Here is a 10,576-nt window from a genome sequence, read left to right on the forward strand (position 1 = left end):
GCTTCTTCCCCCATTCCCAGAATCTCATGGTAATAGGAAGTCACCGGCTGTCATTCCAGTCTATAGGTGAATGCTGCATATACGTATGTTTACATATTGGAAAGCCACACTCATGTTGTATTGTGGAAACTTAATACAGGCAACTGGCTTCACAGCCTTCAGTTCCCTTTTCCCCCAACTTTATCTTTGAAATCATGGCTGACAAGCACATCTGGTTCATTCCTTCCAGAGATCAGTTTCTGTCACAAGCATATCCCATCTTGTGTTTATTCACTAATTTATTAATGGGCTTTTTTACCATTACAAACAATACACAATAACTATCCTTGCTCTTGTCATCTTGTGCACCTGGGGAAGAGTTTCTCCAGGAGATAGATCCAGAAGTGCTACTGATGGGTGCATAGTCTGTACCTCACAGTTTACTGGAGACTACTATTAAACTGTATGTTCTGTAGAGTAAGTGCACAGTTTAAACAGCTTCTAGAGGTCACCACACACCCTCAGACTTCAAATTGTTTGCCAATATAGCCCATTCTTAAATTTTGTATGTTCTTAATTATGGGTAAGATAATGCAATTTCCCATGCATATGAGGAATAACATTTTTTAAAGATTTTTTATTTATTTTATTGATAGAGTTACAGAGGGAGAGACAGAGAAAAAGGTTTTCCATCTACTGGTTCACTCCCAAAATGGCCATAATGGCCAGAGCTGGGCTGATCTAAAGCCAGGAGCCAGGAGCTTCTTCTGAGTCTCCCACACAGGTGCAGAGGCCCAAGGACTTGGGCCATCTTCCACTGCTTTCCCAGGCCATAGCAGAGAGATGGACCAGAAGAAGAGCAGCTGGGACCAGAATCACTGCCCATATGGGATGCCAATACCACAGGCAGAGGATTAACCTACTGCACCACAATGCCAGCCCCAGGAAAAACATTCTTAAAAACAATTACACATATTTATACAAGTCTTTCTGTCTTTCAACTTATCATGTATGTCAAGTTCATTGCCTTTTATCTTTTCTGTGGGGAGGCCAGTTGCAGTCTAGATGGAAGCAGTGATCTTTTGCCTTTTTGGCAAAAATCATGAAGATCAAATTTTCTCCAGGCAGAATAATTACATCTTCATTTCTTAAGCCAACTTCAGCTATCAAAGCCAAGTCTGGAGGTGAGAACATGGAGTAAACCGCTGTGCAGGGGGCACTGAGGAGATTCCACTGGGCAAGACTGGAAAGGAAAGAGGCCACTCTCTCCAAGAGTGGGTTGTAGAATAGAGGCAAGACAGAGCAAAGAATTACGCATGTGTCAGTCCCCTCTATCATAACTCTCAGCTTCCACACATCAAAATCCTTAGCATGTGCAGAGGAGAAAGTCAAGAAGAAAGAGGTTTTTGCCTTACTTTCTATTCAGGAATCTGGGCAAGGCAAGGTGGAGAATGGCGCTCAGATCAAAAAAGCTACTCTGTGGCCGGCACTGTAGGTTAGCGGGTGAAGCCACTGCTTGCAGTGCCAGCACCCTGTATGGATACTGGTTCAAGACCCACCTGCTCCACTTCTGATCCAACTCTCTGCTATGGCCTGGGAAAGCAGTAGAGAATGGCCCAAGTCACTGGGCCCTGCACCCACATGGGAGACCCAGAAGAAACTCCTGGCTCCTGGCTTCGGATCGGCGCAGCTCCAGCCATTGCAGACAACTGGAGAGTGAACCAGCAGATGGAAGACCTCTCTCTCTCTCTCTCTCTCTCTCTCTCTCTCTCTCTCTCTCTCTCTCTCTGCCTGCCCTTCTCTTTGGGTAACTCTTTCAAATAAATAAATAAAAATTTTAAAAAAGAAAAAGAAAGAAAGCCGCTCCATGTACCCAGCCACCGGCTGGAAGAGAAGCAAGGAAGGAGGGAGAAACACACACAGGAAGAGCCCCTGTGCTGGCAGAAGGAGAACTAGAATTAAAGCTGTCTGCCATTCACCGACATGGACTGCCGATCCTGTCCTCTTCCCCATCCCCCACCCACATGGTCCCCCACCAATCAGGAGGACCCTCAAGAAGAAGTTAATTATGTCAAATAATGAAGTTATGTTTCTTTATACAATATTGGTCTATTCCTTCTTGTCAGTTTTATATCTTTTGACTCATTTTCCTTTTAGACTCATTATATTTTCCTTATTTGACTTTTCCTATACATGCAAGATACTAATCCCTAGTTATATAGCCTGTAAATATTTCTTCCAGTATATCACTTTGCTGGGTCTTAGTCCACCCGTACAGGATGGACTGGGTCCGAGGAAAGGTAAGTGCGCCGCTCACCTGTTCCCCAGCCTCCCGATCCCGGAGACAATCAGACGCAGCAGGGAGCCAAGTCTAGCAAGGACTCATTCACCTTTTGCATAATAGAACCTTTTATAGCACAAAACTGCAGAGTCATTGGGGCAGAGCTAAGGACCAACCAATCACTTAAAAAATCACCTTATGAGGGGATTTCTATAGGACTAGCCCTATGTCTATACACTTGTTACTAGTTTTGTTACCTCCCCTGATGCTGCGCAGCCAATTAGTTTTAGTGGCAAACAACTTTGGATTCCGCCCAACTTACTTCCTCTGGGCGCCATCTTACTTGGCTCCACGCAGCTCCGTTCCGCGCAGCTCAGGCGGGGGCACCCGGGGGCAGCTGCACATGCGGAGCCCCTGGGCCTGGCCTGGCCTGGCCGCGCTCATGCCCCACATCACTTATTTTTTAAGTTGTTTAATTGTACACTTTATAATTCTTATAAGGTGGAATTCCACAATATTTTCTTCACAGTTTATACTTCTTGTGTCAGCTTAAGAAATCTTTCCTGGAGCCAGTGTTGTAGCACAGCAGGTTAAATTGTCACCTACAATGCTGGCATCCCATATCAGAATGCTAGGTCTAGTCCCAGCGACTCTGCTTGGGGTACAGCTTCCTGCTAATGCAGTTAGGAAAGAAGCAAAGGATGGCCCAAGCACTTGGGTCCCTGCCACTCAATGGGAACCCTTGAAGGAGCTTCTAGCTCTTGGCTTTGGCCTGGCCATTACAGGCATCTGGGAGTGAACCTGCAGATGGAAGCTCGCTCTCTCTCTCTCTCCCCCCACTTCTGACTTCCAAGTAAATAAATCATTTTTAATGACATTGTTCACAAGACAAATCATAAACATATTTCCTACACTTCTGATAGTCCCTACGTTTGAGATTTTTTTTCCAATTTAGATATTTAAATTACAAGAGAAGAGTTTTCTTTTTCTGAATATTTTGGAGTAGGAATATACTTTTTTTTTCAGATGAAAATTCATTACCCCAGTATCACTCATGGAATAATCCATCATTTCCTTATCAATTTATAATGTCAATTCTGCTCTCCATAGATTTTCTTCTTATGATGGTAAACTAAAGACATTTTTGGATAAGGAAAAACGAGTGAATTTGCTATCAGCAACCCTTCACTAGCTCCTGAATGATGTGCTTCAGTCACAAAGAAAGCGACCCCAAGGCAGAAGTTCAGAGAAGGAAGTGTAAGTGTGGGTAAACCCAAGTGAGCAATAATTAGGTAAAACATCAGTAATAAAAACAAAGATAGGATTAAAGTGCCTACTAACCATATCATGTAAGCAAGAGATTATAAAGTGTTTTAAAATCTTTGTATTGGCCAGGAGAAAGGTAAATTTACTGAACAATTTAAGACTTAATTAACTCTAGATAAACGATGATACCCTAAATGTAAGTGTTGTAACATGAGATAAGAGAAACAGGGTGCAGACATTTCAAATAATAGAGACAAACTGGGATGATAAGTACTCAATTACTTCAAAGGAAGCAAAAGAGGTGGAGGAAAACAGATTGGACAAAATAAATTAGTAGCATTAAACCCAAATATGGGGGCTGGCGCTGTGGCACTGTGGTGTCTGCAGTGCTGGCATCCCCATATGGGCGCCAGTTTGAGTCCCGGCTGCTCCACTTCTTATCCCGCTCTCTGCTATGGCCTGGGAAAGCAGTGGAAGATGGTCCAAGTGCTTGGGCCCCTGCACCTGTGTAGTAGATCTGGAAGAAGCTCCTGGCTCCTGGCTCCTGGTTTCGGATGAGCACAGCTCCAGCCGTTGCAGCCATCTGGGGAGTAAGCCAGAGGATGGAAGATCTCTCCCTCTCTCTCTCTGCCTCTGCCTCTCTGTAAATCTGCCTTTCAAATAAATAAATAAATCTTTAAGAAAAAAAAAGAAGTGAACATTACTAGGAATGAATTTACTAGAATGATATAACAGTTCTGAATTTGTACATATACAGCAGCCCCAAAACATATAATATGAAGATTACTCAAATCCATATATAATATTAACATGATTTATAGTCATCAATAAAACAATATCTGGGACTGGGCAAGGCGGGAACCAGGAGCCTGGAACTCCATTCTGGTCCCCTACATGGGTTCAGGGTTCCAAGCACTTGGGCTATCCTTCACTGCTTTCCCAGTTGTATTAGCAGGGGGCTGTATCAGAAGCAGAGAGCCAGGGCTTGAACTGGCACTCCTGTATGGGATACTGGGGTTGCAAAAGGCAGCCCACCTCACTGTGCCACAATGCCTGGCCCCACTCATTGGGTTTTGATATCAGAGTTATGTTGGTCTCTTAAAATTTGTGCTCTTGAAGAAATATCTGTGTTTCACATAGGTTGACAAAATTATTGCCATAAAATTGCTTAACATCCTTTAAAAAGTAAAAATAGAGCTTCCCTATGACTCAGCAATCCCATTACTGGGAATATATCCAAAGGAAATAAAATCAGTCTGTCAAAAAGGTACCTCCACTCCCATGTTTTTGCAGCACTATTTATAACAGCCAAGATATGGAATCAACTTTGGTCTCTATCAACAGATGTAATGAGGAAGAAAATATGGTATACACGCAAAGTTAAAATAGATGAACCTTGAGGTCTTTATGGCAGGTGAGACAAGCCAGGCAAAGAGAGACAAGCACTCCCCGATCTCACTCATAGGAAAACTCTTTAAAAATTCCATTCCAAAGAAAGGGAGAGTAGAGTAGTGGCTCACAGAGGCTAGAGAAAGAAGCAGGGAAGGGGAGATGGGGAGAGATTAGTCAATGGATATGAGAGAATACAACAAGCTAGGAGTGGTCTGGGGTTCTACTGAGCAGTACCGTGACTGCAGCTCACAATAGGGTACTGCATATTTCAAAATAGCTACGAGAGAAATTCTTATGTTCTCACCACAAAGAAAAAAATGCTTGAGGCAATGGCTATGACAGATGCGCTAATTACTCTAATTTGATCATTATATAATGTACGTGTGGTTTTTTTTAATATTTATGTATTTATTTGAAAGGCAGAGTTACAGAGAGGCAGAGGCAGAGGCAGAGGCAGAGGCAGAGGCAGAGGCAGAGAGAGAGAGAGAGAGAGAGAGAGAGAGAGAGAGAGAGAGAGAAGTCTTCCATCTGCTGGTTCACTCCCCAGATGGCCTCCTCATTCAGAGCTGTGCCGATCTGAAACCAGGAGCCAGGAGCTTCCTCTGGTTCTCCCACGTGGGTGCAGGGGCCCAAGGAGTTGGGCCATCTTCTACTGCTTTCCCAGGCCATAGCAGAGAGCTGGATCAGAAGTGGAGCAGCCAGGACTCCATCCATATGGGATGCTGGCACTATAGGCTGCAGCTTTACCTGCTATGACACAGCGCAGGCCCCTGTATATAGGTTTTGAAATAGTACATTGTATCTTGTGAATACATATGTATAATTTGTTCATCAAAAATAAATATATAAAATCACTCAATAATATAGTTTCACGATGAGTAGCATCAGATTAAAAATTTCTAGGGGGCTGGCATTGCAGCACAGCAGCATCCCATAAGGGCACCACTTCAAGTCTCAGCTGCTCTACTTCCAACCCAGCCCCCTGCTTATGCACCGGAGAAAGCAGCAGAAGATGGCCTGAGTGCTTGAACCCCTGCCACACACATGGGTGACCCAGATGGAATTCCAGGCTCCTGGCTTTGGCCTGGACTAACCCCAGCCTTTGGGGCCATTTGGGGAGTGAATCAATGGATGAAAGATCTCTCTTTCCCTCTATCCCTCTCCCCCCCCTTTCTATAACTTTTCCTTTCAAATAAATAAACAATAAAAATTCTAAACATGAACGAGCAGGAAAATGTGACCCATAAAAAGCAGAAAAATATTTGAGAGTTTCTTGTATATTTTTGATTTATCCCCTTCTCAGATGTATGGTTTGCACATATTTTCTCCCAATATATAGATTGCTCTTTAATTTATTGTTAACTTTGCTATACAGAAGCTTTTTGGTCTAGCACAATTTCCTTTATTTTTGCCTGTGTTATCTGTGCTTGGGGATGATATTCAAGAAACCTTTGCCCAGACCAATGTTGTAGAGCTGTCCCTCTCTCTTTTCTTCTAGTAGTTATACAGTTATAGGTATTTTTAAAACACATCTTACACAATTTTAAAAGTATTTATTTATTTGAAAGGCAGAATTTCAGAGAGGGAGAAAGAGACAGAGGAAAGAGAGCTTTTACATCTGCTGATTTACTCCCCAAATGGTCACAACAGCTGGGGCTGGGCCAGGCCGAAACCAGGAACCTGGAATTCCATCCAGGTCTCCCAACGGGGTGAAGGGTCCTAAGGACTTAGACCATCCTTCGCTGCTTTCCCAGGAGTATATTCAGGGGTCTGGATTGGAAGTGGAGCAGCTGGGACTCCAACCAACACTCATATGGGATGCTGGTGTTGCAAGTAGCAGGTTAACCTGCTGCACCACAATGCCAGCCTTCTAATTTTAGCTCTTATAGTCAAGTCTTTCCTATATTTTGAGATGATTTTTGTATATGATGTGAAATAAGGGTTCAGTTTCATTCTTATATGTGTGAATAGAGAGTTTTGGATCTATAACCCCATGTTCACTGCAACACTGTTCATCCTAGCTGAGACATGGAACCAACCTGGGTGTCCATGATCAGATGAATGGATAAAGAAAACAGCTGGTAGGCACAGTGGAATACTATTCAGCATTAGGAAATCTGCCATTTGTGACTACAAGGCTGAACCTGGAGAGGACATTATGCTAACCATATAAGCAAATAAAGTAAGACAAATGCTATGTGAGCTCACTTATAGATGGAATCTTTAAGAATCCCTGAGTAGACTAGAATGGCAGCTACATGGGACCAGAGGAAGAGGGTAGATGCTGGTCAAAGGGTGCAAAGATCAAACTACACAGGAGGAATAAGCTTTAGTGATCTATGCCACAGACTCATGATTATAATAAGTAACAATACATTGTATATTTCAAAACTGCTACAAGAGCAGATTGTAAATATTCTCATCACAAAAAGTAAGTTTGTGAGACAATGGATCCATTAATTAGTTTGATGGATTCAATCATTCCCCAATGTAGATACATTAAAACACAAATTGTACCCATTAAATATATTCAATTATTGTTCTTCAGTTAAAATACAACAAACAAAAAGAATGCATAACAAATGGTGTAGAGAGGCAGGAATTGAGGCACAGTGGGTTAAGCTGTCACTTGAGACTCTTGCATCCCACATAGGAATGCCAGCTCAAGTCCCAGCTACTCCACTTCTGGGCCAGCTGCTGGCAGCAGAGGGAGATGGCTCAAGAACTTGGGCCCCTGCACCCACACGAGAGATCCAGATGGAGCTCCTGGCCCCTGGCTTCAATCTGGCTCAGTCTCAGCTGTTGCAGCCATTTAGGGAATGAACCAGCAGATAAAAGAATTCTCCCTCCCTCCCTCCCTCTCTCTCTTCAAGTAAATAAAAAAACTTTTTAAAAATAAAGTGATGCAGAAATTATAGAATGTTTAATACGCTCAAAGATTTCAAGGAAACAAACTTGATAACGAAAAAAGTAAAGATATTTTAAAAGATCTTAACAGTACTTCTAAAGATGAAAAAAATAACATACATGAAATGAAGACTTTGCTGGTTGGTATTAGATACTGCACAAGAAAAATAAATTAACTAGGGAACAGCATTGTGGCGCAGTGACTTGAGCCATTACCTGCAATGCCAGCAACCCATATGGGTGCCAGTTCAAGTCCTGGCTGCTCTTCTTCCAATCCAGCCCCATGTTAATGCTCCTGGGAAAAAAGATGGCCCAAGTGCTTGGGTCCTTGCTACACATGTGAGAGACCTGGATGGAGTTCTAGGCTCCTGGCTTTAACTTGGCCCTGCCGTTGTGGCCATTTGGGAAGTGAACCAGCACATGGAAGATCTCTCCTCTCCTCTCCTCTCCTCTCCTCTCCTCTTTTTCCCTTTTTTCTCTTCTCTCTCTCTCTCTCTCTCTCTCTCTCTGTAATCCTGCCTTTTAAATAAATAAATCTTTATTTAAAAAGAAAAGAAAAGGAAAAGAAACTAAGTAAATGTAAGACCTATAATCGAATCTGTCCAAAGGAAACACAAAAGCTAAAAACCTCTGAGAAATAAATAACCTCTGAGATCCTATCAGGCAGTCTGGCACACACGTAGCTGGAGTCTTGGGAGCGGCAAGGGGTGATCTCGCAATCTGGGGGAAGCTGGGGAAGCTCCAGATGGACGTTCAACAGCCCCAAACAGGGTGAGCACACCCATACTACCACCACCACTGCCACGAGGTATCATAGTCAACTTGCTGCCGACCACTGAGGAGAGGGAGCCTTAAAAGCAGCCCAGAGATTGAAGATTCACTCACCAAGGGAAAGGACAAAATGTATCAGTTTTCTCCTAAACTATGCAAACAATAGAAAGACATCTTAAACTTGCTGAGAGGGAAAACTGCCAAACTACAGTTCCAAATGCAGTGAAACTGTCACTCAAAAGTAAAAGGCAAAAGAAACTGCTTTCCAGCAGCAAAAATGCCACAGTATTTTTCACAAGCAGATCTGCACTACAAGAAATACTAGAGGAAATTCTTGGGTTCGAAGGAAAATAATACCGGGTGGAAACTTGGAGCTACACAAAGGACCAACAAAAGGTACGTTGTGGGAAAGTACAAAAGATATTTTCTCACTTTTAATTTCCTGAAAATTTATTTGTGAAATCAGCCAGAGCATATTATTAGGATTACAATATATGTAGAAGTAAAAAATTATACCAAGAGCGCAAAGAGTGAAAAGGAAGTGTCCTGATGTAGTTACGACAGCATTATTTGAGCTTAGACTGTAACATGTTACAGATTCACATTGTAAGGTCTGGAGCTGTCAATAAAAGGGAAAACAGAGGGACAGCTGGTATGCTGAACGGACATAAAATGGATTTCTGAAAAATATTCAATTATACAAATGAAGACATGAACAGAACAGAACAGGAACAAAGAATTGATGGGGGGAATAAATGCTGATAAGGTGGGCATTTTAAAGATTTATTTTCTTATTTGAAAGACAAAGTGATGGAGAAGGTAGGGAGAGGATCTTTCACCTGCTGGTTCACTTCCCAAATGCTCACAACAGCCAGCCCTGGGCAAGGCTGAAATCAGGATCCTAGAACTCTATCCAGGTCTCCCGTGGGGTAGCAGGGACCCAAGCACTCAGGCCGTCATCCGCTGCCTCTCCAGGCACATCAGTGGGGAGCTGGATCAGAAGCAGAGCAGCCAGGACTCAAACTGGCATTCTGATATGGGATGCCAGCATCCCAAGTGACAGCTTAACCTGCTGTGTCACAATACTGACCCCTGATGTGGTAGGTTTAAAATCAAGTCAACAATTACATTAAATGTCTAAGAATTCCAATTAAGAGACAAAAATCAGAAAAGATTACATACTGTTTGATTCTATTTGTATAGCATCCTAAAAATGACAGAATTATAGGGAGAGATAACTGGTTAATGGCTTCCAGGGTTGAGGGAAGGTGGGAAGGATGGACTGGGTATCACACAGGAGCCTTGTGATGGAACCATCCTGTGTCTTGACTATGGTGCTGGCCACAGAGTCTGGCACGTGTCATAAAATGGAATAGAACTAAAATCACACACAAATGAACACATGAAAAACTGATGAAATCTGAGGACCTGTCAATTCCCTGGTTGTGATACTGTGTTGTCATACAAGATGTCACAACTGAGGAAAATCAGGTGAAAAGCTCAAAGAACTTTTTGTGTTATTTCTTCCAGCTGCGTGTGAATCTACAATTACCTCACTAAAAGCTGGGAAAAAATAAAATAAGTGCTTTTATAAATAACAGAATAAATTTTCTTTTTTAAAAAAATTCTTTTATTTATTTGAAAGACAGAGTTACAGAGAGAGGTAGAGACAGAAAGAAAGGTCTTCCATCTACTGGTTCATGCCCCAGATGGCCACAACAGCAAGAGTTGTGTTGATCCAAAGCCAGGAGCTTCCTCTGGGTCTCCCATATGGGTGCAGGGGCCCAAGGACTTGGGCCATCTTCTACTGCTTCCCCAGGCCACAGCAGAGAGCTGGATTGGAAGTGGAGCAGCCAGGACTAGAACTGGCACCCATATGGGATACCGGCGCTTCAAGCCAGGCCTTTAACCCACTGTACCACAGCACCAGCCCCAGTGCATTTTATTATATGGAAATTATTCCTCAATCTTTATTTTAGA

This window comes from Lepus europaeus, chromosome 2 (assembly GCF_033115175.1).
Source record: "Lepus europaeus isolate LE1 chromosome 2, mLepTim1.pri, whole genome shotgun sequence".
Taxonomy (NCBI): Eukaryota; Metazoa; Chordata; class Mammalia; order Lagomorpha; family Leporidae; genus Lepus; species Lepus europaeus.